The following is a 27967-nucleotide window of genomic DNA, read 5'->3' as shown; positions in this document are numbered from 1 at the left end:
GTGGCATATATCTGCATGCTATGCATTTAGTAGTTTTTACTTATTCACTCTCCTGGTGATCATTACCACAGTGCTTCCAACTCCCCCCCACCACAAATAACCCTGGCTGTCTTAACCCATTCGGGTCACTATAACAACATTCCATACACTGGGTAGCTTATAAACAACAGAAATTCCTTTCAAAGATCCTCTTCCAAGTTGCACCCTTAGCTTTTTAAATCTATAGCTATACATTTCTGTCTAGTCAAAGCTATGGTTGTTCCAGTAGTTATGTACGTATGTGAGAGCTGGGCATGAAGAAGGCTGAACACTGAAGAATTGATGTTTTTGAATTGTGGTGTTGGAGAAAACTCTGGAGTCCCTTGGACTGCAAGGAGATCAAACCAGTCAATCCTAAAGGAGATCCGTCCTGAATATTCATTGGAAGGACTGATGGTGAAGCTGAAACTCCAATACTTTGGCCACCTGATGCGAAAAACTGATCCACTGGAAAAGACCCTGATGCTGGGAAAGACTGAAGACAGGAAGAGAAGGGGACAACAGACGATAAGATGGTTGGATGGCATCACCGATTCAGGAGACATGAGTTTGAGCAAGTTCCGGAGTTGGTGATGGATAGGGAAGACTGGTGTGTTGAAATCCGTGGGGTCGCAAAGAGTCAGACACAACTGAGTGACTGAACCAAACTGATACATTTGGTTAAAAATATCTTTTGCTTAATGGCAGCATTTTTTTAATTTTAATTTTTAAAACTTTATTTTATATTGAAGTATAGCCAATTAACAATGTGATAGTTTCAGGTGGACAGCAGACTCGGAGAAATAAATATATATATATATATATATATATATATATATATATATATATATATATATGTATCCATTCTCCGCCAAACTCCCCTCCTATCCAGGATGCCACATAACATTGAGCGGAATTCCATGTGTCTTTGTTGGTTATCCATTTTAAATACAGCCGTGTGTACAGGTCCATCCCAAACTCCCTAAATATCCCTTACCCCCATTTTTCACCACTGGCAACCATAAGTTCATTCTCTGTGAGTTTACTTGTGTTTTGTAAATAAATTCATTTGTATCATTTCTTTTTAGATTCCACATATAAGGGATGTCATACTATATTTCTCCTTCTCTGTCTGACTTATTTCACTCAATATGACAATCTCTAGGTCCATCCATTAATGGCAACATTTCTTTTAATGAGAATTTTAATTTGCCATTATGTCCCATTTCTTTCTCTTTTTTTCTTATAGTATCTTTGCATGCTGGTTCCTTTTTGATTGGCTACTCATCTCTGAAAGAAAAGTTTTCCAACACATGCAACCTACAAAAGATTTGTGCTGAGGGCAGCCCCGCTCAACCATGTTCCAGCCCAGCAGGAATTCTCATGACACAAGGGTTATGTGGATGGGTTCCTTCAGCTTCTACGTCTAAGAGGAACTGGTGGTTGCAGGTCAGCTTACATTTCAGAATCCATCTTTTTCCATCTTGCCTCAGAAATAGAGTGCTTCCTGCATATATGGCATGTCTGAATTATTCCTCTTTCAACTGTCCCTTACCTACTTCTCTTTCACAATAAATCAGGCTGAGCGGAGACATTGCTGCCAATACACATCCTTTATTCTCTTGTTTCAAATGAAAGAGTCTTGGTTTTTCCCCTAAGTTAACAGTCCAAGTGTATTTTGTTGATGTTTTCTGAGGTCTGTAGCCATCTGACATTTTTTTAAATCAGTCTTCCTGCCCTTCACTGTACCTCCACATATATTGTAGTTCAGGGTTTCAGGCGTCTCCTGTTTTCAGTGGAAATGGATTTTGCATTCTTGTGTGTCATTATCTTTGCTACGGGATAATCTCTTAGAGTAGAAGAAATAGTAGAAGATGCTATATTTATTCTTCCATTTTAATTCTGGAAATTTCTCCATAGCACATTTTAAAAGTCACTGTTTTGTATACATATTATATTATCTCAACTAGATTGTAGGGCCCTTTTGGTATCCTTTTACTTTCCTCATAGCCTTCATTGTGGATTCTTAAAGTTTAGTATTGCAAGAATTGCTTTCAGTGTTTGTAAAAACTTTGGCAGTTAGTCTCAGTCCTCAAAGATTCTAAGTCATCAAGCCTGCACTAAACAAACACCTCAGGTGATTCTGATGCTGGTGGTTCAATAATCACACCTTGTAGATGGCTGCTCAACACTATTAGCTGACTGGTTTATAAAGGCATGGGCATTTACATGAGAACTCTTGATATGTGTAATAGAAAAGATATTGTTTTTATAAATAAGACTGGCTTAGATAACATATGTAGCAACAGAGAAGAACTGAGGAGGAATAGTTTCCTTGGAGAATGGAGAAACATTTTTATTTCTACCTCAAAAATGCTCTCTGATCCATTCAATTGAGTGGTATTTAGCACACTAATAATATGCAGTAAATATTGATGAATGGCAACATCAAAATAGGGCCTAGTTTAATAGAGAGATAGCCTCAGTTCAGTTCAGTCGCTCAGTTGTGTCCGACTCTTTGCAACCCCATGAATTGCAGCACACCAGGCCTCCCTGTCCATCACCAATTCCGGGAGTTCACTCAGACTCACCTCCATCAAGTCGGTGATGCCATCCAGCCATCTCATCCTCTGTCGTCCCCTGTTCCTCCTGCCCCCAATCCCTCCCAGCATCAGAGTCTTTTCCAATGAGTCAACTCTTTGCATGAGATGGCCAAAGTATTGGAGTTTCAGCTTTAGCATCAGTCCCTCAGATCCCCCAAAAGTGACTCAAGGAATACAAGTTATCTACAATTTATGTGACCAACCATGCAAGAACTCCACTAGGGTCAACTTAACCATATGGTAAATTATTTGTTAATTTGTGGACGTGTTAGATACAGTGGACTTCTCTTCCTCCTCCCCCCCCACCTCCCAGTATTCTTTGTGGCAGACTGCTAGTTCTCTGGAGAAGGAAATGGCAACCCACTCCAGTGTTCTTGCCTGGAGAATCCCAGGGACGGGGGAGCCTGGTGGGCTGCCATCTATGGGGTCGCACAGAGTCGGACACGACTGAAGCGACTTAGCAGCAGCAGCAGCAGCAGCAGCAGCAGCAGCTAGTTCTCTATTTTTCCTGGGCAGATGACTTTCAATGTAAAGACTATACTTTCCATCCTTCCTTTACAGCCATATTTGGCCATGTGACCAAGTTCTCATGAAGTAATGAGTCCTTTTCTTTTCTTCATAGCGTGCCTCATTACTTAACATGTGGTTATGCATCTATTCCGGTACTGACTGTCTTCTCCACTAGAATGTAAGCAATAAAGGCCAGGTCACTGTCTTATTCTTAGTCATATTGCCAACATCTAAATCAGAATTTGGCATGTAAGGGACACTCAGTAAATAAGGGAATGAATGCTTAAAGAATTATTGCAAAGACACAGGGGTTATTAGATATTATAGGATACATAGCTTTCCAGAATTCCTATAATGAGGATGACTAATAGGCCTCATGGGAGGAGCTACCCCATGTCCAAGGTAAGAGAAACCCAAGTATGATGGTAGGCACTTAGAGAAGGCATCAGAGGGCAGACAGACTGAAACCACAATCACAGTAAACTAGCCAATCTGATCACACGGACCACAGCCTTGTCTAACTCAATGAAACTAAGCCATGCTGTGTGGGGCCACCCAAGATGGGCGGGTCATGGTGGAGAGGTCTGACAGAATGTGGTCCACTGCAGAAGGGAATGGCAAACCACTTCAGTATTCTTGCCTTGAGAACCCCATGAACAGTATGAAAAGGCAAAATGATAGGACACTGAAAGATGAACTCCCCAAGTCGGTAGGTGCCCAATATGCTACTGGAGATTAGTGAGAAATAACTCCAGAAAGAATGAAGGGATGGAGCCAAAGCAAAAACAATACCCAGCTGTGGATGTGACTGGTGAGAGAAGCAAGGTCTGATGCTGTAAAGAGCAATATTGCATAGGAACCTGGAATGTTAGGTCCATTATCAAGGCAAATTGGAAGTGGTCAAACAGGAGATGGCAAGGGTGAACATCGACATTAGGAATCAGTGAACTAAGATGGACTGGAATGGGTAAATTTAACTCAGATGACCATTATATCTACTACTGTGGGCAGGAATCCCTTAGAAGAAATGGAGTAGCCATCATAGTCAACAAAAGAGTCTGAAATGCAGTACTTGGATGCAATCTCAAAAACGACAGAATGATCTCTGTTCGTTTTCCAAGGCAAACCATTCAATATCATGGTAATCTAAGTCTATGCCCTGACCAGTAATGCAGAAGAAGCTGAAGCTGAACAGTTCTATGAAGACCTGCAAGAGCTTTTAGAACTAACACCCACAAAAGTTGTCCTTTTCATTATAGGAGACTGGTGTGCAAAAGTAGGAAGTCAAGAAACACCTGGAGTAACAGGCAAATTTGGCCTTGGAGTACAGAATGAAGCAGGGCAAAGGCTAATAGAGTTCTCCCAAGAGAATGCACTGGTCATAGCAAACACCCTCTTCCAACAACACAAGAGAAGACTCTACACATGGACATCACCAGATGGTCAACACTGAAATCAGATTGACTATATTCTTTGCAGCCAAAGATCAGACCAGATGAGATCAAATCAGATCAGTCACTCAGTCGTTTCCGACTCTTTGCGACCCCATGAATCACAGCATGCCAGGCCTCCCTGTCCATCACCAACTCCTGGAGTTCACTCAGACTCACATCCATCGAGTCAGTGATGCCATCCAGCCATCTCACCCTCTGTCATCCCCTTCTCCTCCTGCCCCCAATCCCTCCCAGCATCAGAGGCTTTTCCAATGAGTCAACTCTTTGCATGAGGTGGCCAAAGTACTGGAGTTTCAGCTTTAGCATGATTCCTTCCAAAGAAATCCCAGGGCTGATCTCCTTCAGAATGGACTGGTTGGATCTCCTTGCAGTCCAAGGGACTCTCAAGAGTCTTCTCCAACACCACAGTTCAAAAGCATCAATTCTTCGGCAGCCAAAGATAGAGAAGCTCTATACAGTTAGCAAAAACAAGACGGGGAGCTGACTGTGGCTCAGATCATGAACTCATTATTGCCAAATTCAAACTGAAATTGAAGAAAGTGGAGAAAACCACTAGACCATTCAGGTATGACCTAAATCAAATCCCTTATGACTACACAGTGGAAGTGAGAGATAGATTTAAGGGACTAGATCTGATAGACAAAGTGCCTGATGAACTATGGACAGAGGTTCGTGACATTGTACAGGAGACAGGAATCAAGACCATACTCAAGAAAAAGAAATGCAAAAAAGCAAAATGGCTGTCTGGGGAGGCCTTACAAATAGTTGTGAAAAGAAGGGAGGTGAAAAGCAAAGCGGAAAAGGAACGATATACCCATTTTAATGCAGAGTTCCAAAGAATAGCAAGGAGAGAAGAAAGCCTTCCTCAGCGATCAATACAAAGAAACAGAGGAAAACAATAGAATAGGAAAGACTAGAGATCTCTTCAAGAAAATTAGAGATACCAAGGGAACATTTCATGCAAAGATGGGCTCCATAAAGGACAGAAATGGTATGGACCTAACAGAAGCAGAAGATATTAAGAAGAGGTGGCAAGAATAAACAGAAGAACTGTACAAAAAAGAGCTTCATGACCCAGATAATCATGATGGTGTGATCACTCACCTAGAGCCAGACATCCTGGAATGTGAAGTCATGTGGGTTTTAGGAAGCATCACTATGAACAAAGCTAGTGGAGGTAATGGAATTCCAGTTGAGCTATTTCAAATCCTGAAATATGATGCTGTGAAAGTGCTGCACTCAATATGCCAGCAAATTTGGAAAACTTAGCAGTGGTCATAGGACTGGAAAAGGTCAGTTTTCATTCCAATCCCAAACAAAGGCAATGTCAAAGAATGCTCAAACTACCATACAATTGCACTCATTTCATACGCTCAGTTCAGTTCAGTTCAGTTGCTCAGTCGTGTCCAACTCTTTGCGACCCCATTAATCACAGCACGCCAGGCCTCCCTGTCCATCACCAACTCCTGGAATTCACTCAAACTCACATCATTCGAGTCGATGATGCCATCCAGCCATCTCATCCTCTGTCATCCCCTTCTCTTCCTGCCCCCAATCCCAATCCCTCCCAGCATCAGGGTCTTTTCCAGTGAGTCAACTATTCGCATGAGGTGGTCAAAGTATTGGAGTTTCAGCTATAGTCCTTCCAATGAACACCCAGGACTGGTCTCCTTTAGGATGGACTGGTTGGATCTCCTTGAAGTCCAAGGGACTCTCAAGAGTCTTCTCCAGCGCCACAGTTCAAAAGCATCAATTCTTTGGCACTCAGCTTTCTTCAAACTCCAACTCTCACATCCATACATGACTACTGGAAAAACCATAGCCTTGACTAGACGGACCTTTGTTGGCAAAGTAATATCTCTGCTTTTGAATATGCTACCTAAGTTGGTCATAACTTTCCTTCAAGGAGTAAGTGTCTTTTAATTTCATGGCTGCTGTCACCATCTGCAGTGATTTTGGAGCCCCCCAAAATAAAGCCTGACACTGTTTCCACTATTTCCCCATCTATTTGCCATGAAGTGATGGGACCAGATGCCATGATCTTAGTTTTCTGAATGTTGAGCTTTAAGCCAACTTTTTCACTCTCCTCTTTTACCTTCATCAAGAGGCTTTTTAGTTCCTCTTCACTCTGCCATAAGGGTGGTGTCATCTGCATATCTGAGGTTATTGATATTTCTCCCACGCTAGTCATGCTTAAAATTCTCCAAGCCAGACTTCAGCAGTATGTGAACCGTGAGCTTCCAGATGTTCAAGCTGGTTTTAGAAAAGGCAGAGGAACCAGAGATCAAATTGCTAACATCCGCTGGATCATTGAAAAAGCAAGAGAGTTCCAGAGAAACATCTATTTCTGCTTTATTGACTATGCCAAAGCCTTTGACTGTGTGGATCACAATAAACTGTGGAAAATTTTTTAAGAGATGGGAGTACCAGACCACCTGACCTGCCTCCTGAGAAATCTGTATGCAGGTCAGGAAGCAACAGTTAGAACTGGACATGGAACAACAGACTGGTTCCAAATAGGAAAATGAGTATGTCAAGGCTGTGTATTTCACCCTGCTTATTTAACTTATATGCAGAGTACATCATGAGAAATGCTGGGCTGGAGGAAGCACAAGCTGGAATCAAGATTGCCGGGAGAAATATCAATAACCTCAGATATGCAGATGACACCACCCTTATGGCAGAAAGTGAAGAGGAACTAAAGAGCCTCTTGATGAAAGTGAAAGAGGAGAGTGAAAAAGTTGGCCTAAAGCTCAATATTCAGAAAACTAAGATCATGGCATCTGGTCCCATTACTTCATGGCAAATAGATGGGGAAATAGTGGAAACAGTGGCTGACTTTATTTTTGGGGGCTCCAAAATCACTGCAGATGGTGACTGCAGCCATTAAATTAAGACGCTTACTCCTCGGAAGGAAAGTTATGAGCAACCTAGATAGCATATTCAAAAGCAGAGATACTACTTTGCCAACAAAGGTCCGTCTAGTTAAGGCTATGGTTTTTCCAGCAGTCATGTATGGATGTGAGAGTTGGACTATAAAGAAAGCTGAGCCCTGAAGAATTGATGCTTTTGAAATTTGGTGCTGAAGAAGACTCTTGAGAGTCCGTCCCTTGGACTGCAAGGAGATCCAATCAGTCTGTCCTAAAGGAGATCAGTCCTGGGTGTTCTTTGGAAGGACTGATGTTGAACCTGAAACTCCAATACTTTGGCCACCTGACGTGAAGAGCTGACTCATTTGAAAAGACCCTGATGCTAGGAAAGATTGAGGGCAGGAGGAGAAGGGGACAACAGAGGATGAGATGGTTTGATGGATTCACCAACTCGATGGACTTGGGTTTGGGTTGACTCCAGGAGTTGGTGATGGACCGGGAGGTCTGGCGTGTTTCAGTTCATGGGGTTGCAAAGTCAGACACGACTGAGCAAGTGAACTGAATAGGCCTCATAAAGGATAGTTTATTCTGCTTGGGGTACAGTTGAGTTTGTATAATCACTCTCCCTATGTATACTTATTTTCAAGTTTATATTGTCAAAGTGAAGGGTATTGACTGGGTTTATATCACTTAACAAAATGCTGTTGAAGGTTGACCTTCCTTGTATCCAATCAAAACACACAGGGCTGATTTTGGCTCAGGCAACTACACAGGTCCAGTATTAATGGTCAACACAGCATGGTTGGTTTCTCTTACTTGTATAATGGCATGAGTCACAGCAACCTTGTGCAGAAAGACTACCTACCCTCACAAGAATATGGTGAGTATCATCAGCACCCCCAGGCTTTCAAACTGAATATTATCCTTTCAAAACTGTTGCTTCATGGGAACTGGGAACATTACTTCATTAGTAATACATGTGTTTCAAATGTATTTGAAAGCTTTTTAGATGTCCTGTTTTGAAGTGTCAGAATGATACAATGAGTAGTAGACTAGTATTCCAAAAATATATAGACTAGTATTCCAAAGACCTGGGTTGAAGACCAGCATATATTAGCTCTGTGACTTTACATAAATCTCATATTTCTAAGTCTCCTTTTCCTCGTTTGTGAAAACAGGTGAGGAGGTGAGATGAATTAATATTCTCCTCCAGCTCCCATATTTTATGACTCAAATTACTTTCAGAGCTTTCATAGTATTGTGAACATTCCCAGCTGTATAGCACATCTTCTCTTTGAATGTAGATTTGGTTTTTTGGAACAGGTAAAACTTATTAGAGCCAGGTCTTTTAATACTATGTATGACAAAGGTAGATGGTACTCTTTTTAAGGCTTGGAATTATTATGCTTGCCTTTATTTCTGTATATTCATTTGCAAATGGCAGAAAACACAATACAAGTTGGCTTAAGCAAAGAGAAAATTACTGGCTCATATGACTGAAAAGTTCAGGGTCTCCAGCTTCAGTCACAGCTTGACCTAGGAAGTGAAATAATGTCATCAGGACCCACTCTCGCTTTTCTCATCTCTCAGTTCTGCCTTTTCCCCATTAGTTCCATTCTCAGGCATGTTCTCCATTGGGTGGCAAGATCACTGCTGGTAGCCCCAGGCTTACATTTAATGGTCTCAGCAATTCTCAGAGAGAGATTCACTTTTCCCCAAAATTTCCCAAAACTCTCAGAATTGACTTTTTATTAGCCCTGCTTGAGTCATTTGCTTATCATGAGCTAATCACAGAGATCAAGAAGATTCTCTGACTGGTAAAGCCTGGGTCACATACTCACCCTGAAAGTAGGGGTGGGGAATTCAGTTTTACATGGGTCACTTGGACTGAACATGGTGGAAGGGTACTTTCCCAAATAAAATCATTGTGCTGATCTCAAATAGGTAGAATGATTCTGAACTTTTGAGAAGGAGGAGGAGAGAGGGAGGGTGAGAGAGAGAGAGAGGACATCTACTCGATTGTTGCATTTGACAAATCATTCTTTGAAATTCATCCTTTCCCATTTTTACTGCAGTATAGGCACTTACTATCTCATAATGCTGCTGCTAAGTCACTTGAGTCGTGTCCGACTCTGTGTGACCCCATAGACAGCAGCCCACCAGGCTCCCCCGTCCCTGGGATTCTCCAGGCAAGAATACTGGAGTGGGTTGCCATTTTATTCTCCATAGTTTCTATCTATTTTCCTTGCCTCTCATCACCTCCCCCACCCCCACCAAGTACATTCCAGGCATTGCCACCACATTACTCTTCCTAAAGCAGTGGTTTGATCATTTCACTCTCCAGCTCAACATCTTTCAGAAATTCTCTTCTGATTACTGAACCAAATTCTATATTCCTCAGTCTGGCATTTAAGATCTTCCACAACTGGATTCTACATATTTCCAGGCTTATCTATCTACCTGCACCTGTCCTAGGTACAGTGTTCATCACATCACGTTTTCCTTACAATGCCTTTGCTCTATTTATATGTTCCCTCAACACCATTTCTCTCATCCTAAGTCTGATACGGAATGATGAACCAGATATTGCTAATTGTCTCCAATATCTGTTCCCTGTTTTTTTTTTTTTTTATTACTAGAACCACTGATTTCTAGCTGGGCACATGCCCATTCAATAGAAACTGTATGTTTCAACATCACTTATAGTTGAGTGCTGACCAGTAAGGTGTAAGTACAGTGATGTACACAACTTCTGCAAGTGTTTTTAAGTAGAGGGGTGTTCTTTTTAGCCTCTGTTGCTTTTCCGCTGCTTGGAATAAGGAGGTGATGGGTGGAGCTTGAGCAGCCTACTTGATGGTAGAAGCTGAAGCTTCAGGATAGTGAAGCCATGTGATAGAAGAAGCCTGTGTCCATGTTGATCAGAGAGCCACCATATCAACTCTGCACTGTGCAAATCTACATGAGAGGAATACATTTTAAGTTTGTTATTTTGAATTTTTTCTCTTTATTTATTCTTTTTTTAATTTACTAGTTTTTAACTGCAACAGAAAGTAGTCTATCATTTCCTTGTCTAGCAAAATATTTACTTGTGGGCCAGTACTTGTATCACATAAAAATTTGCTTTCACAACTCATGTATAAAACAGTTGTCTCAAATGTATCTCTCATGCAATCAGTTATGGACAACTGTGTATCTTACATCCTTTTTCTGATGTTGGAATAGGCAACTGAAAAAATCAGAGAGCTGAGAGAAAGGGCTGATAAAAGTCTAAAAGGACTTAGACTCTAAACTGTATGATCCCCTACAAAAGAGTCATTTTAACATGTTACCTACTTATAAGGAAATGTTTTGAGAATTGGCTTTGGGTCCAGTTTACTTCTCAGTTACATAAATTGCCATCCACTAAACAAATATTTATTTATTGCTTCTCTATACCAGGTACATAAATAATCTGCAGTAAGAGGGAAGAGAAAGAGAGATAAGGCACAATGAGGGGACCTCCTAGCTTCTCCACAACATTTCAGTCCCAGTTTTCAGACTATTCCCAAGCCTTCTTTCATCCCTACCCATGGACTCAGAGAGCAATCTTTATATCCTTAAAGTAATTCCTCCCATTCTGCTTATACTTTGAATGGATTTATGTTATTGGCCACCAGAAAAATTTCTTAAATAACACATTTTCATGGAAAGACTACTTTCTGTTGCAGTTATTTATTTCACTTAGTTATTATTGACATATTTGTTTTCTTCACTATGTTTGAGTCCTTGGATGATGGAGATTGTGTGTAATGGTTTCTCTCTTCCCAAGTCTAGTAGTAGGTACACAGATTGAACACAATAAACATTTGATAAATGAATTACATGGTGTAAGGGAGAGTAGTGGAGTCAGGGAGAACAGACCTCCCTCATGAGGGAGATCATGTCTACTCCTAGTAAATAAGAGATGGGGTAGATTTAAGAATTGTTTCTGAATTAGAATAGGTAAGACTTGATAAATTGGAGATGGAGTACAAAAGAGTAAATAATGACTTTCGAGGTTTGTTTTTATTATAGGTGGATGATAACAGTAATAATGTTATTAATAGATAATATTCATTACACACTTGTCTAGCTCAATTGGTAAAGAATCCGCCTGCAATGCAGGAGACCCTGGTTCAATCCCTGGGTCGGGAAGATCCCCTGGAGAAGAAAATGGCAACCCACTCCAGTATTCTTGCCTGGAAAAATCCCATGGACAGAGGAGCCTGGCAGGCTACATTCCATGGAGTCTCAAGAGTCTGACACGACTTAGCTACTTAGACAAGTACACAATATTAGGCACTGTGTCATGAAGTACACTAAGTATTTTACATATATTAAGACATTTAATTTCTTAACGACTTATTGAGGTGGGTAGTCTGATTATCCCCATTTACTGGGGTTATTAGAGATCAATTAGCTCAAGGTCACTGACAACAGCTAGAAGATGCCAACCTCAAAGCTGATTCCTCAATCCTGATTCCTATAGCTATACCCATAACCTACTCTTCTTTTATGCCGCTAATCAATACACAGAATGGGGGTCCTACTCAATATACATATTGCATAAACTGCCTGTATCTCTTTGACTAAACATAGAGACGTATATTTGATGTGACGGCTTCTTTTTGATCAGATTTTCGGAAACATGGTTTGTAGTTTCATGTTTCCTCTCTGGAGGACCTAAAGTGGGGTGGAAGTTTGATAAAAGTTGACACGAAGGATGAGAGAAGGTAGGTACAGACACGACATTCTCGAATGCTCTAACAGTTGCTGGAATGCTAGGATCTAGGTTCTATCAGACTCCCCTTCCTTCCACCCATGCCCCCAGAGACTCACGCACGCCCACACACAAACACACTGACACACGTTGTAAGGTACATATGCGTGCCGAGTCTCAGGTTGGATACAGTGGTCCCCAACTCACATCGAAGGTTCATCTTCCGACTCCTGGAGAGCCCAACAAATTCGACGTGAACCGGCGACCATCTGTTAAGCCCAGGGCAACAAGGCTCAGCGCCAGTTCGCCCTGGTTCCCAAGGAAACCACCCGCGAAGACACCTGGGGCCCGCGCCCAACACCTGCGAAAGCCCCGCCTGGCGCCAGGGGGCGCGGGAGCGCGTCGGCCCCTCAGGCCCCACGCCCCCGCCCCCCGCCCCCTCCCCGCCCCTAACCCCGCCTTCCCTCCGCGGGGCCGTAGGGCTCCAGGCTCCGGTCCCGGCTCCCGGCGCAGGCGCAGTCCCGCGCTCCCTCGGCGGCTCCTCCAGCCGTGCATTCACCGCGTTAGAGTGTAGCGGCGTCTGCCAGCCGTCCTCCTCCGCCTCAGAGTGCTTCGGCGTTCGCTGTGTGCGGCTCTGCGAGCGCCCCTGAGCACGGGCCGCGGCGGTGGTAGGTTAGTCAGGTGAGCGCGGCGGCGGGAGGGAGAGGCCCAGGACGAGGAACACCGCCCCCCTCCGTGGCCGCGCGCCCGCCTCCCGCGAGCTGGCCTGGAGGGGCGGCCGCGGCAGGTGCAGGTGAGGGCGCGGCGCGCCGGGACCCGGTCCGGCTGTCCTGGCTCCGGCGAGCGCGCTCCTCTGGGCTCGCGGACGCGGGCGGTGGCGGAGGCTTGGCCCCTTGGGGGCATGTAGGCGCCCCTTGGGGCCGCTGGTGGGCGTCGGGCGGCGGCGGCTCCTCCCCCGTCCCTCGGGCGCGTTACTCATTAACTGCGCTGTCCTGAGCGCCCGAGGCGTGGAGCCAGACCCAGGTTACCTGTCGGTGGGGCGCGCGCGGCCGGAGCTGAGGGCCCGGCTTGCGGAGCGGGTTGTAAAGAGACTTCGCCAACAAGTCTGGAGGCCGGCGCCGCGCGGGAGCTGGACCCGGCGAGGCAGTAGGCATGGACCGAGGGTCTTAGGAGACGGCGAGCCGGGCGCGGCCCCAAGGCGTAGAGGTCACCCTTGGGAGGTTTCGGCGAAACCTGGTGGGCAAGAACCGGCGCCTTAGGAGATAGCTCAGTTCAGCCTGACTTTTGTTTCGGGGAGTTGAGGCGAGCTGTTCAGACATAATTGTAATTACACTACCCTTCCAGCGTGGATAGCTCGTTCTGATCGCCCAGGGAAAAGAGAGTTTAATGGACTCGGGAAGTGATGGTGTTAGATGAAATCTGCAGCACGTGAAGAGTTGCCAGTTATGGGATTTAAAAAAGAAAAAAAAGTCTGTAATGGCTAATGGGTAAAGTCTTGAAAATTAAGAGCGCTCAGGTAATGATGATTCCAAAGATGCAGTTTAGTTTCGCGGAAATGTAGCAAATTCCGAGGCTACCTGTTTCCCACTTCTCTTTACCCCTCCAGCTTCATTTCAGGGTCGGGGAAGAGACTTCCTTGTAAGCTTTTGCCGTGAAATGATTACATAATTGCAGCAGAGGCCAGTAAGAGGATTAGAACAAAACTGTTGTATTGTAAATCTGTTGCAAGACCCGGTTTCTGTTCATTATCCTTATTTTGTTGTTCATGCCATTTTAAGGGGAAAAAATGGTGAATGACATATGAAGGAGAAAGGAGGCAGAGTGGAGAAAACATTAAGAATAGATTTGTAACCAGTCAGAGTAAATATTTGATACTGTTAAAAGATTTCACCACTTTGATGCGGCCTTGTGTTGCCGCTTGCTGTTTTATTTACTAGTGTGGTGCGTTTTGATAGGACTTTTCATGTTTAGACAGATACGTACCCCAAGTATGGTTTGTATGATAGAATCCTATCCTTGTGGAATATGTAGAAATAAACTTAGCGGTTATATAATGTTACTACAATAGTATATTTCTTACTATTGCGGGGGGAGCTTTTCTGTCTTTTTGTTTTTGTTTTTCTATATCCACTATTTCGAGAACCAAAGGGCATACATAGACTGCAACTCTTCTGGTATATTTGGCAAAGAACTCATCGGTGGTATTGAATACTGCTAACTTTTCACCAGGATGAATATTTGATGTTCAGCTGCTTTGCGAATTTTCTGATAATTAGATCCAGTTGTAGGTTTTGAATTGGTGTAGTTAATGCTTTTTTAAATATTATTTTCCTCTAATTTTCACTGAACCCTCAACTTCTTCAGCACACATGGACACACTGTGTGTGGGTATGTGTCTGTGTGTGTGTGTGTCTGTGTGTGTGTGTGTTGACTGTCTTCAGTGCAGCCTGTTGAACTTCCCTGACCTGGGATGAACCCGTGCCCCCTGCTGTGGAAGTGTGGAATTGTAACCACTGGACCACCAGAGAAGTCCACTGCAAATAGTTTTTAAGATGGAAAGATTCTTAGAAATCTGCTCATCATCTTGGTTTTTAATATGGCAAAACAAGAACGTGCAGGTTACAGTAGTTTTACACGTATTATTGTAATTAGTATACCCTCCCCCCTCCCTTTCTGAGCAGGACTCATTGAACCAATTTTTATAAAAAATTATCTTTTTTAAGTTTTAGCTCGGTCGGTTAAATCATGTGTATGACCTTGAGGAAATCATTTAACCTCTGAGCTTATTTTCTCCGTTTGTAAATGGGGGTAGTGTTAGATTGAACAGTTTGGGGTTTGCCAGTATTCAGCTGTTTTCAATATGGCTCAGTCTAATATGAGCTTCATAATGGTGGGATGAGAATTAGGTGAGATGCTCCATGTAGGGCGTGGAGGAGGGGAACAGAGCTCAACAGTGTGACATGCACTGTGCTTGTTACTTCAAGTACCTTGACTCTCTAGTCCTTGGGGCATTCCTGGCGTATAGGTGGTGGTATTGCATTTTATAGATCATGAAATCGAGGGTCAGAGAGGTGAATAACTTGCCTCTAGTTACTTAGTTGTCTGTAGTCCTATAGCTGACTAATGGCAGAGCCAGGATTAAACACTGAGTGTGACTGCCCAAATGGAAATCCTACCAGCCTTGCTCTTTCCACTCCTGAACTGCACCTTCTGTAAAAAGAGCTTTGTGACTAAGAAGACTGGTTAAAAAATAAACAGGTTTTCTGATGATGTGATGCGAGCACTGCTGCTACTACTACAGAGTCTAGCCCTTAGGGGGTATCAGGTTCCGGTCTGAGCATTATGCCAACTCATTTACTCTCACATTGACCTAGGAGTTAGGTAATACTTTATCCATTTAATAGTTGAGAAGATTGAGGCACTGAGAGGTTATGGAGCTTGCTCAAGGTCACAAAAGCTAATTAATGAGGGGACTAGATTAGGAGTTGGGCAGTTTTTCTTTGATGTCCATGCTCTTAACCACTCTACTTCTTCCTGTGTGCATTATAATGCTGAAGAATTGGTTTTAATTTAGCTTTCATGAGATACTTAATATTGGTGTAATAAGTAATTCTTAGTGTATCACCAGAGATTTTTAAATTAGACATTTCATTGAGTGTCTACTTCGCAAGTCACAGTGGGGATTAAAGGAAAGACTGTAAGAAGTCTGGAAGGTAGACCATGTAATCATTGCCATATCTTTTTGTAAGTTTATCAAAATTTAGAAGGTACCTTCACATACATATGGTGTTGTAATTTTAATGAGTGTCAGGTAAGACAAAGTGCTTAAGTAGTTGGAGAGTAGGGAAGAAAGAAGGAGTAGTTGGTAGTGATATTTGTGTGTTGAGGGAAAGCTTTGAGGGTAATCTGAGGGAGTACACCCTTTCACACCAAACCTTTGCCCTGTAGAGTGCGAGTCAAGATGTAGTTCAATGAAGGGTGGTAAATTGGTTACTAAATTACTTAAATACATCTGATATCCTAAAAAGAAAATGTCTGAAGAAATTTAAAGACTCCTTTCTAGCTCTCCCTGATAGCTCAGTTGGTAAAGAATCTGCCTGCAATGCAGCAGACTTTGGTTTGATCCCTGGGTTGGGAAGATGCCCTGGCGAAGGGAAAGGCTGCCCATTCCAGGATTCTGGCCTGGAGAATTCCATGGACTGTATGGTCCATGGGGTCGCAAAGAATTGGACATGACTGAGTGACTTTCACTTCACTTGAAAATGAAAGTGAAGTTGCTCAGTTGTGTCCGACTGTCCAACTCTTTGCGACCCCGTGGTCGGCACTGTCCATGGCATTCTCCAGGCAAGAATACTGGAGTGGGTTGCCAGTTCCTTCTCCAGGGGATCTTCCTGACCCAAGGATCGAACCCAGGTCTCCCGCATTGCAGGCAGATGCTTTACCCTCTGAGCCACCAGGGAATCCCTTCACTTAGCTTTCACTTCACTTAGCTATTAATAGTTACTCTTTTTCTGTCCTACTGTCCTTACCTTTGCCACATAGTCCTTATGTATTTTTTTTTTTATATTTCCAGAGCACAGAGCACATGCCTCTATTTTGGTATCATTTAAATATTTACATCGTATTTGTAAATGTTTGTTGACAGTAAGGTCTCTTCTAGTGAACACATGCTTTGAGGGCAGGCCTTTAATGCATCTTACCCCAACATATAGCTTTAGTATTGGGCCTGGAACCTAGTAGGTACTGTGCTGTTTGGTGATGGATGGTTAGCGAAAAGGATGTTAAAATGAGTTGAAACTGTTCTAGCAGTAGAAATGGAAGTGAGTGTTCAGAGTAGGGATTGAAGGGCCTAAGGGAAGGAGAGGTTACTTACAAGAGGTAGCATTAATTTGCCATCTCTGTGTTTCCCTTCTGCTTTCCCTTTCAACTTAGAGCTAAATGAGGTAGTTTCATAAACTTCAGTTGTATATAGAAAAAAGTGAAAAAGTAATCTTGATTTATCTTAGGATATCAGCAACACAAAATTAAATAGTTTTAACCATAAGCGAAGATTACTTAGAGGAAGAAGAATGGAAATTATTGAAATAGTTCAAGTGTGAGAAGTTTGTTGCTTATAATTGACAACTGTTGTAAGTATAAGCATAATGGAATTTGGGTAAACTCTACATAATAAAGTTTATGACTTGACAATCTAGTGGAAGGAAACTCCATGCAAGAATGTGAGAGTATCTTTGACGCATACAGAAGCATACTGATGATAGCCTGCATGTGTGTGCGCTCAGTCGTGTCCAACTCTTTCAACCCCATGGAATGTAGCCTTCCAGGCTCCTCTGTCTGTGGGATTTTCCAGGCAAGAGTACTGGAGTGGATTGCCATTTCCTCCTCCAAGGGATCTTCCCAACCCAGGGATTGAACCCATGTCTCCTGCATTGGCAGGCAGATTCTTTACCACTGAGCCACCTGGGAAGCCCCTTAGAGCCATTTAAGTAAGTGAATTGTCATTTGATGTGTCCAGATAATAGTTTTGAGTATTTGTTTGTGGGCATCTGATTGACAGATCAAGATGAAGTATAAAAGAACAACTAAAGTAGATTTGAAGAACAGTACGTAAATGTGGATTAATTAATTTCTTGTTGGGAAGAGAGTTAATTTGAACTCTGTACCTCAGAAAGACTTGTTTTTCCCTTCCTTTTTCTTTATCAAGGATAACTAAGGTTCCCTTCTGGTTTGTAAGGCAAACCCCTTTGTAGGCTCTTATTATTTACCCCCTCATTTATTCTTTTTTAAGTCTTTATAGATATCATTCATCTGTGTTGTGCTTTACCGTCTTCAGGACATTTTTACATTGACAGATAAGCCCCTTGATTTTCTTAAATATAGGCAGGGGCGATAATACCACCACCATTATAGATGTTGAAACTGAAGCTCAGAGAAATTAAGTGACATACCCTAGTTAACACAGCCAGTTAATAACAGAATCTGAATTAGAAATGTTTTCTGAAGCTTGTTTGATCAAATGCTCAGTTTTCCCCAAACTTTAAAAACAGTTTCTCCAATCTTGCTATGGTACTTATTGTTTTATCTCCAATTTTTAAAGGTGGCCTGGAATCACTGTCTCTGCTCTTCACTGCTCTGCTATTTATTACTTCCCTAAATAATCTTATTGCTTATTTATCCAATCAACATATACTTCAGTGCCTATTGAATATTTAATTGACCTGTATTCTTACATATATAAAATAAAGAGGCTTCCACTTTTAAGAGAAGAAAACTTGGAAAACAATTGTTTTTTTATATTTTTGTTCCAAGAATTTGTAATACAGTGTCTGCCAATGCAGGAGACACGGGTTTGATCCTTGGCTCAGGAAGATCCCCTGGCGAAGAAATGGCAACCCACTCCAGTATTCTTGCCTGGAAAATTCCATGGACGGAGGAGCCTCGTAGGCTACAGTCCATGGGGTCGCTAAGAGCCGGACAGGACTGAGCGACTTCACTTTCCCTTTTCACTTTCATGCATTGGAGAAGGAAATAGCAACCCTCTCCAGTATTCTTGCCTGGAGAATTCCAGGGATGGTGGAACCTGGTGGGCTGCCGTCTATGGGGTTGCACAGAGTTGGACACGACTGAAGCAACTTAGCAGTAGCAGCAGCAAGTTCTGAGAATTTCTGAAAACCTTTAAGAATCTGCAATAATGAACATTTTGCAATATGTCAGATTGTACATTTAATCCTGTGGTATTAGTAAATGGAAATTAATTTGTGGTCTATTTTAATGAGTGGGAAGATTGTGTAGCTTGATTGACCATCTGACTAATTTTTCCTTTGAGTTAGTAATTAATTTCACACTTATAAACATAGACTGCTTCCTAAAATGTAAATGTGAATTGTTTTTTGTTACAACCAAATATTAGTTTGGAAAATCAGCTTTATAATTTTAGGGAAAGTTAATGAGAAAATTATTTTTTATACACCTCTTTGTTTTTTCTTCCTTTATATAGTATTTGAATAAATCTTAAAATTTTCTAATTATGGAGAATTTAAAACAAAATACATAGATGCAAATATAGGACGAACTTCAAATTTCCCATCATTTAGCCCATCAACTACTGTCAAGCCTGCCCCATCTACTCCCTGTACTAGTCCCTCTCCTGCATTATTTTGAGCAAATTCCAGGCATTGTATAATTTTATCTGTAAATATATCATTCAGATCAGATCAGATCAGTCGCTCAGTCGTGTCCGACTCTGCGACCCCATGAATCGCAGCACGCCAGGCCTCCCTGTCCATCACCAACTCCCGGAGTTCACTCAGACTCACGTTCATCGAGTCAGTGATGCCATCCAGCCATCTCATCCTCTGTCGTCCCCTTCTCCTCTTGCCCCCAATTCCTCCCAGCATCAGAGTCTTTTCCAATGAGTCAACTCTTCGAATGAGGTGGCCAAAGTACTGGAGTTTCAGCTTCAGCATCATTCCTTCCAAAGAAATCCCAGGGCTGATCTCCTTCAGAATGGACTGGTTGGATCTCCTTGCAGTCCAAGGGACTCTCAAGAGTCTTCTCCAACACCACAGTTAAAAAGCATCAGTTATTCGGCGCTCAGCCTTCTTCACAGTCCAACTCTCACATCCATACATGACCACAGGAAAAACCATAGCCTTGACTAGACGAACCTTTGTTGGCAAAGTAATGTCTCTGCTTTTCAATATGTTATCTAGGTTGGTCATAACTTTCCTTCCAAGGAGTAAGCATTTTTTAACTTCATGGCTGCAGTCACCATCTGCAGTGATTTTGGAGCCCAGAAAAATAAAGTCTGACACTGTTTCCACTGTTTCCCCATCTATTTTCCATGAAGTGATGGGACCGGATGCCATGATCTTCGTTTTCTGAATATTGAGCTTTAAGCCAACTTTTTCACTCTCCACTTTCACCTTTATCAAGAGGCTTTTTAGTTCCTCTTCAGTTTCTGCCATAAGGGTGGTGTCATCTGCATATCTGAGGTTATTGATATTTCTCCCGGCAATCTTGATTCCAGCTTGTGCTTCTTCCAGCCCAGCGTTTCTCATAATGTACTCTGCATATAAGTTAAATAAACAGGGTGACAATATACAGCCTTGACGAACTCCTTTTCCTATTTGGAACCAGTCTGTTGTTCCATGTCCAGTTCTAACTGTTGCCTCCTGACCTGCATACAAATTTCTCAAGAGGCAGGTCAGGTGGTCTGGTATTCCGATCTCTTTTCAGAATTTTCCACAGTTTATTGTTATCCACACAGTTTCTAAAAGGTAAAGGCAGTTAGCTATAATACTGTTTCACACTTAAAAAAATTAACATTAAAATTTTTTTTAGGTAAGGATTACTAATTACAAACATCCACACTTTTTGATTATATCATAAGGCCATTATATTAAAATCAGGTTTCTGTTGATTTTATTTATATGCTATCCCTACCCTCCCACAACAAACTATAAGGGGCTGAATAAGTACTTATTTTAAATCCAAGCATAGCAGCAAAATAAGTAAGGAAATGATGAGAGCAAAGAGAATGTAGGGGAAAATAGAAAGGATGGCAGAGTAACAGCAAATGCTCATTTCAATAGCAGTGCATTAGAGAAACTTTAGTTTTTTCTTTCTGAAAGTAAAACAGTCATTCATAGATTAAGTAGGATTCTTCTGTTTGCATTGTTCTCTTCTTAAAATTGGCTGGGTAGATTGCCTTAGAGATCCTCTGTCTTCATCTAACCTTTGTCTTGAGTCTTACCCCTAACCTTTTAAGATGTAGTGGAGTCAGATGCAGGTGCTGAAGTCAGACACACCAGGCTTTGAATCTTCCCTCTGTTACTGACTGTTTCACCTTAACAAAATTAATTAACCTCTGTGATCCTCAGTTTCTGAATCCATAAAATAGAGGTAAGAACCATTTCAAAGGGATGCCAAGAGCAATAACTAGAATAATGTATATATGTATATGTCACAATAAACAATGTAATAATGTAATGCATATGTGTGTATACGTAGAAATATAATTGAAGCTATTCTGAATGTTTTCATATATAGATATTAAATATATATGCCTTCATCCCCTCATTTGCAATGTGTGACCTTCATACTCTCTTGCCTAGTCTGTTGTAGTAGCCTCTTAACTAATTGCCTTTAGTCTCTTGTCTCTAGTTAAAGTCCTTGGGAGTCATTTTTCTAATGACATCACAATTCATCTGTACTTTCTAAAATGTAGATCTGAGCACCTCTTCAGGATGAAACTCCAAGTAACATTTTCCATGTTAAGTGAAGCTTTTAATTATCTGTCTCATATCTGCTTCTCCAGCTTGATATTCTGTTCTTTTTTTTTTTTTCTGGTTTCATTAGTGCCAAACCCTTATTCCTTGACTATGCTATATTATTTCCTTGCTTAGCTCATCTACAGACTCTTATTCAGCATTTAAAAATCTAACTTATATTTTTACTTCTCCTTGAAACATTGTCTTCCTCCTCCTCTCTCTTTAGGATTATCATTTAGTGGCCCATAATAGGCTATGCATCTTCTTTTTAGCCCATTTTCATATCTGTATTCTTAGAACTTAGTACCAGGATTTTCCCTGAGGAGTCGAAGCTGACAATCATCCTTCCATTCAACTGGAATAAAAATAATTGATAAAATGATCAATTATACTTAAACTAAAATAATATAGGTATAAAATACATTTAATAACTATAAACCATTAAGATTTTTCTAGGCATTCATTGAGTTGATACATGGGAAATTCTTAGTTAACTGACACATAGTTAACTTTCAGTAAGTATTGGCTGCTGTTTTTGCTGTGATAATGCTGACTTCTGGAAAGAAGAAATAAGATATAATAAATACTGTGAATCAGAAGCAAATTGTTTTGATCAACTTTTTAAATTGGAGATCAGCTTTATTACTTAAAACTGAGTGATAATAAGGCCACTCAAGCTGTTAGTAATTCACCCATAAAAATTGAATGCTATCATCCTTTTTACTCATTTGTAGTGATCTCTGACAAGTTTAGTTTATGAATTGGGATAACTGCACTTGAAATTGAGTTATTGAGTTAACTTACTACTCACTTTCATGCATTGGAGAAGGAAATGGCAACCCACTCCAGTGTTCTTGCCTGGAGAATCCCAGGGATGGGGGAGCCTGGTGGGCTGCCGTCTATGGGGTCACACAGAGTCGGACATGACTGAAGCGACTTAGCAGTAATGCTGAGAGTAGGGCTTCCTAGGTGGCACTGGTGGTCAAGAATCCAACCCGCCAATGTGGGGAGTCATGGGTTTGATCCCTGGGTTGAGAAGATCCCCTGGAGAAAGAAATGGAGCCTGGTGGGCTACCGTCACTCGGGGTTGCAGAGTCAGACTCGACTGAACAACTGAACACACACACACAATACAGAGAGTACTACTGCTTAAAAATAGCAGTTTATTTTATTCGTATGAGAACTTTGAATGCAAAACAAATCTTAATGCTTCCATTTGAAAGAGCAAAAGATTTTTAGATCATTGTGATTGGCAGCTCATTACCAGCTAAGTTACACATTTTATGGAAATTTCACATGCTTGAAAAAGGGACTACATTTAATCTTCAAATAATTTCCTTTTCAGGAGTGGCTGGAATTTAAACAGTGTTTTAATGTATCCCCCAGAATGAAAACATTGTACATAAAGGCAGTGCTCTGAGGTACTTTACTAAATGCTACTTGCATTTCTCTCTTAATTCTCAACCTGTGAGGAAGCAAACCAAGCTAGGTTTCCAGATGAGAGAAGATAGGCACACATTGGCCCAGTAATTTGATAGAAAAGGAAAAGTGTTAGTCGCTCAGTCGTGCCTGACTCTTTGGGAACCCATGAACTGTAGCCCATCAGGCTCCTCTGTCTATGGGATTTTATAGGCAAGGATACTGTAGTGGTTTGGCATTTCTTTCTCCAGGGGATCTTCCTGATCTAGGGATCGGACCTGGGTTTCCTGCACAGGATACAGGTTCTTTACTGACTGAACTACCAGGGTTCAAACCTGCCTCTCTTTGAGGTTTGGATCTTATGTTCCTAGTCTGTGCTCCAGTTTATGGAACATTTTCCACAAATGCTTTACTTTTACACCTTAGACATGCCTGAAAAGTCCTTCCAAGGGCTCTTTATCTTTCTCATTATTTCCTATTTCTTTGGGTTTACTTTTTTCTGGGAGTCTTTTCCTTCTGATTTATTTGGCCTTCTTGTGTGGTCTCTTAGTAGCCTTTGCTTATTCTTTGGCGTTTATCACACTGTGTCATTGCCTCTAATTGTCATTGTCTCCTACTATATTGATACTATTTGGGAGCAGAGATGATTTACCATCTTCTTTCTCCAGAGCCTGGCACATAGTAGACTCTCTGTGAAAACTCATTGAAAGAACAGTTGAATGTTTATAGGAAAAATAGAGTGGGTGTTGCAGGGATGTGAAGTGAACTGGCTCAGTTGTGTATGACTCTTTGCGACCCCATGGACTGTAGCCTACCAGGCTCCTCCGTCCATGGAATTTTCCAGGCAAGAATACTGGAGTGGGCTGCATTTCCTTCTCCAGGGGATCATCCCAACCCAGGGACTGAACCCGGGTCTCCGGCATTGCAGGCAGACACTTTACCGTCTGAGCCACCTAATGGATTTTAATTCAACTTAAGGAGAAACATTTTTACATGAACCGTCTAACAGTGGAAAAGGAAAGCAATTCTAGTGGTGATAAGTGTGGTGTGGTTAAGAGCTAGGACTCTGAAGTCCCAAAAGCCAGAGATTTTAATCCTGGTTGCCCTGAGCTGCAGCTTCCTCAGCTATACATGTACTGGCACTATACCTGCTATTAAGTAAATGCTCAGTAAATAGATGGCATCACCGACTTGATGAACATGAGTTTGAGCACCCTCTGGGAGTTGGTGAAGGACAGGGAAGCCTGGGGTGCTGCAGCCCATGGGGTCGCAAAAAGTCGGACGTGACTGAGCAACTGAACTGAACTGAAGGGAGAAACAGCTCTGAAATCCTGTGAAATTGGTACTGGTAGTTGGATGACTTAGCTCCCCATACCATCCTTCTCCCCTGGATTATTTTGAAGCAAATCTAAGGAATTTTATTTCTTCTGTTTTTCTGTAGTATCCCTAAAGGATAAGTTTTTTTCACATAACCATCATACCATTATTATCTCTAAAAACTGACAATAATTCATAATAATATCAGTAATATCCAGTGTTCAGGTTCCATTGATTTTTTTTTCATAATGTTTTTATAGTTGGTTAATTCAGATAATTCAAACAAGGTCCCCATATTATATCTCTTTATGTCTTAAGTCTCTTTATAAATTCCCACCCCCCCATTTTTATTTATGGAAAAAACCAGGTGATTTATCCAGTAGAGTTTCCCAAAGTCTGGGTTTTGCTGTTTTTGTCCTTATGGTGCTATTATTAATATGTTGTTTTACCCTCTGTTGGGCTTCCCAGGTGGCGCAGTGGTAAAGGTGTGCCAATGCAGGAGACACGGGAGACTCAGGTTTGATCCCTGTCTTGGGAAGATCCCTGGCGTAGGAAATGGCAGCCCACTCCAGTACTCTTGTCTGGAAAATTCCATGGACAGAAGAGCCTGGTGGACTGCAGTCCCTGGCATTGCAGAGAGTCGGACATGACTGAGCCCGCACACACTGTGCTCTGTATTTCCTACAAACTGATAATCACCTAGAGAGTTAATTGAATTGAGGTCATTTTCTTTTTATTAGGGGAGGGGGTCAAGAATACTTCATGAATGGTGGTAGTGTTCTTCTCTTTTTTACCACATAATTCTCATAACTTATGATTTTCTCCCTTTTTGTGATATTAAGTCATCAGTGAGTTCAAGTACTGTCATTTTGATCCATTAATTATAAAGTCCCCCAGATTTTACCTTAGGGCTTTAATAGTTGTTGATAATTGTTGTCTAGACTCATTGTTTCATTAAGAATACAAAGTTATTAAGTGGGACTTTTTGAAAAGAAGAACTTTTCCTCATAAACTCTTAGTTCTCTGATATATTGGAAAGTCAGGATAAATACTGGATTCTTTATTTTACCAGTTTTCAAAATAGTGTTTTGGTTACATGGTACTGATCAAAAGGAGTCAGTGAGATTTATTTTTGTTTGCTTTATTTTTAGTATAATCATGAAACCTTGAGCTTAAAACTGGGTTTTTTTGTTTGTTTGTTTTTAACAGAGATTGTCCTTTTTGATGTTCAGGTTGTCCCATCTTTGGTTAGTGGGAGTCCTTTGATACCTCTCCAGTAGTCTTTGATAGCTTTCTTGCTTCCTGGTAAAACAAGATGTTCCAAGATCCTTTTGTATATTACTGCCCCGGGCCTGGGATCAGCCATTCCTCAGAGTTGCCACTGTTCTTTTTTTTGGTAGGATATAATACTGCTTTGGGCATAAGAGGTGCGCATTGCTCCTGAGTTGGTTACTGCTCTTATACCTTTTCAGCAGATAAAGGTAGGCATTTTTATAAATAGAAGAGATTTTCCTGGTATTTCTGTTTCAAATTTAGGACTTCAGAGTTTTAAATTCCTTGATTTTGTATTTGTGTCTCTTTTCTCATATGCTGAAAATTTTAGTTATGAATGATATTGTTTAATCTTATACAATAGTTTCAGAATAGCAGTATCAACATTACTAATACGATTACTGAAAATAGTGTATTATTTTTTAAATTTCCTTTTGTTCTTAGAATATATGCCACTGGGGATATACAGTTTTATTACTGTGTTTTAAAGTCATTTGAAATAGTTCTTCTCAATGTTGTAAAGTACCAAATGGAGCTAGATTCATCTTCTATTTTAAAGATTTAAAAAAAAATCTAATTTTGCCTTATGTACATGGTTCCAAGTTCAAATTCATATCTATAAAGTAGGGTACATTTGGAAAAGTCTAGGTTTTATGCCTGTCTCCTCTTCCTGTTCTTGCCCTTTTCCTAAACATAACTTTTTTTAAAATTAATTTTTGGTGTATCCTTCTATTTCTAAAATATAAGTACATAGAAATATATATAATTATATACATATAAATTTGTACGTTCCCCTTTCTTATATAAAAGGTAGCTTATTATATACTGCTTGTTTTTCAGTGTCAGTGTATTCTCAGGTTTCCCTCATAGCAGTATGTGGGTATTGCTCATTTATTTTTATAGCTATATAGTGCTTCCTGATGAGGATGTGCCTCTGTTGGTTCAGTCAGTCAGTCTTTTGCTAGTGCTGTTGGCCTTATGAATATATCTTTTCTTTTTTATTTTGCCCATTTATATTTGGGATAAAGCCCTGTCAAGTGGGCATGCTGGGTCATAGATTCAATGACTGTCATTTTGTGGATATTGTCAAATTTTCCTCCATAGGGTTTGTGCCATTTTACATTTCCAGAAATGCAAATACTTTCCCACGATGATTCAGTGAACCTCTCAGGTATATAGAGGTGAATTAGGAGTATATGAGATCAAAGAAAAAGTATCATGGTTCCTGATAAAATGTCAGTGTTTAATGAAAACCTTATTTCTCATGTTGAGTGAATTGATTGATAAACTATATTCACTTGAATATGAAATATTCAGGTTTAGATGTTTGCTTTTGTGTTTGTGTGTGTATTATGAACAATGAATGAAAAATATTATTTTAGGGAAAGGTAATAAATTAAAATTGAATGTTAAATACTTTAAATTCCTTGTTGATATGATCTTCCTTTTGGCATAGTGAATATTTTGGGTAAAAAAAGCAAAGTTTAGTTTCATTTTAAGGACTGAAATTACTGTTTACTACAATAAAGAAAACATTCATTGGATTTGAAATTTGGTATATGCAGATTTAATAGTTAGGGTTTTGATTGTCCATATACAGTTGTCCCTGAGTACCTACCCACAGGGCATTGGTTTCAAGACTCACTCCCACCCCATATCAGAATTCCCGGATGCTCAAGTCCCTTATATAAAATGACACAGTATCAGCATGTATCCTATGCACATCCTCCCGTATACTTAAAATCATCATTTATAATCCTATAGTAACTGCTGCTGCTATTGCTGCTGCTGGTAAGTTACTTCAGTCGTGTCTGACTCTGTGCGACCCCATAGATGGCAGCCCACCAGGCTCCCCCGTCCCTGGGATTCTCCAGGCAAGAACACTGGAGTGGGTTGCCATTTCCTTCTCCAGTGCATGAAAGTGAAAAGTGAAAGTGAAGTCACTTCAGTCGTGTCTTACTCTGTGCGACCCCATAGATGGCAGCCCACCAGGCTCCTCCGTCCATGGGATTTTCTAGGCAAGAGTACTGGAGTGGGGTGCCATTGCCTTCTCCTTACTTGTCTTATTTTTTTAACACTTTTTAATTAAGAATATGAGAGAGTAAAATTTTTCAGTTTAATATATTTTTTTGTATTTTATAATGAAATAATGTGCTGTAGTAATGCTGTGTTTGGGATTTTTTCGAAGTTTGGGGAAAGTGTTAGTCATGATTATCAAAGTACTGTTGTAAAAAAGAAACAATTGAGAAGAGAGATTGAGTTGACATAGAAGACCTTGATTTTCAGAATAACAAGTTCAGAGTTTATTCTTTAGACAGTGGGAAATCAATAACAGTTTATAAGATTTCTTTATATTTTTTTAAGTGAAAAACTTGAGTGGTATACTTTTTAGTTTTCATATAAATTTTGTTTTATAGTTGTATAGTTTATGAAATATTTTTTACTTATGGAGAAACTGAAGCATGCATATTACTGTTAATGGCTGACTGATAAC

At 40.9% G+C, this 27967-nt stretch overlaps 1 protein-coding gene across 8 annotated transcripts in view; it reads left to right on the top strand.

Annotated features, from left to right (window-relative positions):
• Positions 1-12758: 12758 nt before the first annotated feature.
• RAB3IP (RAB3A interacting protein) overlaps positions 12759-27967 on the top strand; it is a 56601-nt gene continuing 41392 nt past the window's right edge. For 3 of the 8 annotated variants that reach the window (XR_009494412.1, XR_806676.4, NM_001046347.2), the window contains 1 exon segment: positions 12759-12874. The gene's annotated coding sequence lies outside the window, so the exon portion shown is untranslated. 8 annotated transcript variants of the gene reach the window in all.

Source organism: Bos taurus, chromosome 5 (assembly GCF_002263795.3).
Source record: "Bos taurus isolate L1 Dominette 01449 registration number 42190680 breed Hereford chromosome 5, ARS-UCD2.0, whole genome shotgun sequence".
Lineage (NCBI taxonomy): Eukaryota > Metazoa > Chordata > Mammalia > Artiodactyla > Bovidae > Bos > Bos taurus.
Note: the sequence above shows the minus strand (reverse complement) of the source record. Positions and strands in the feature narration are given on the sequence as shown.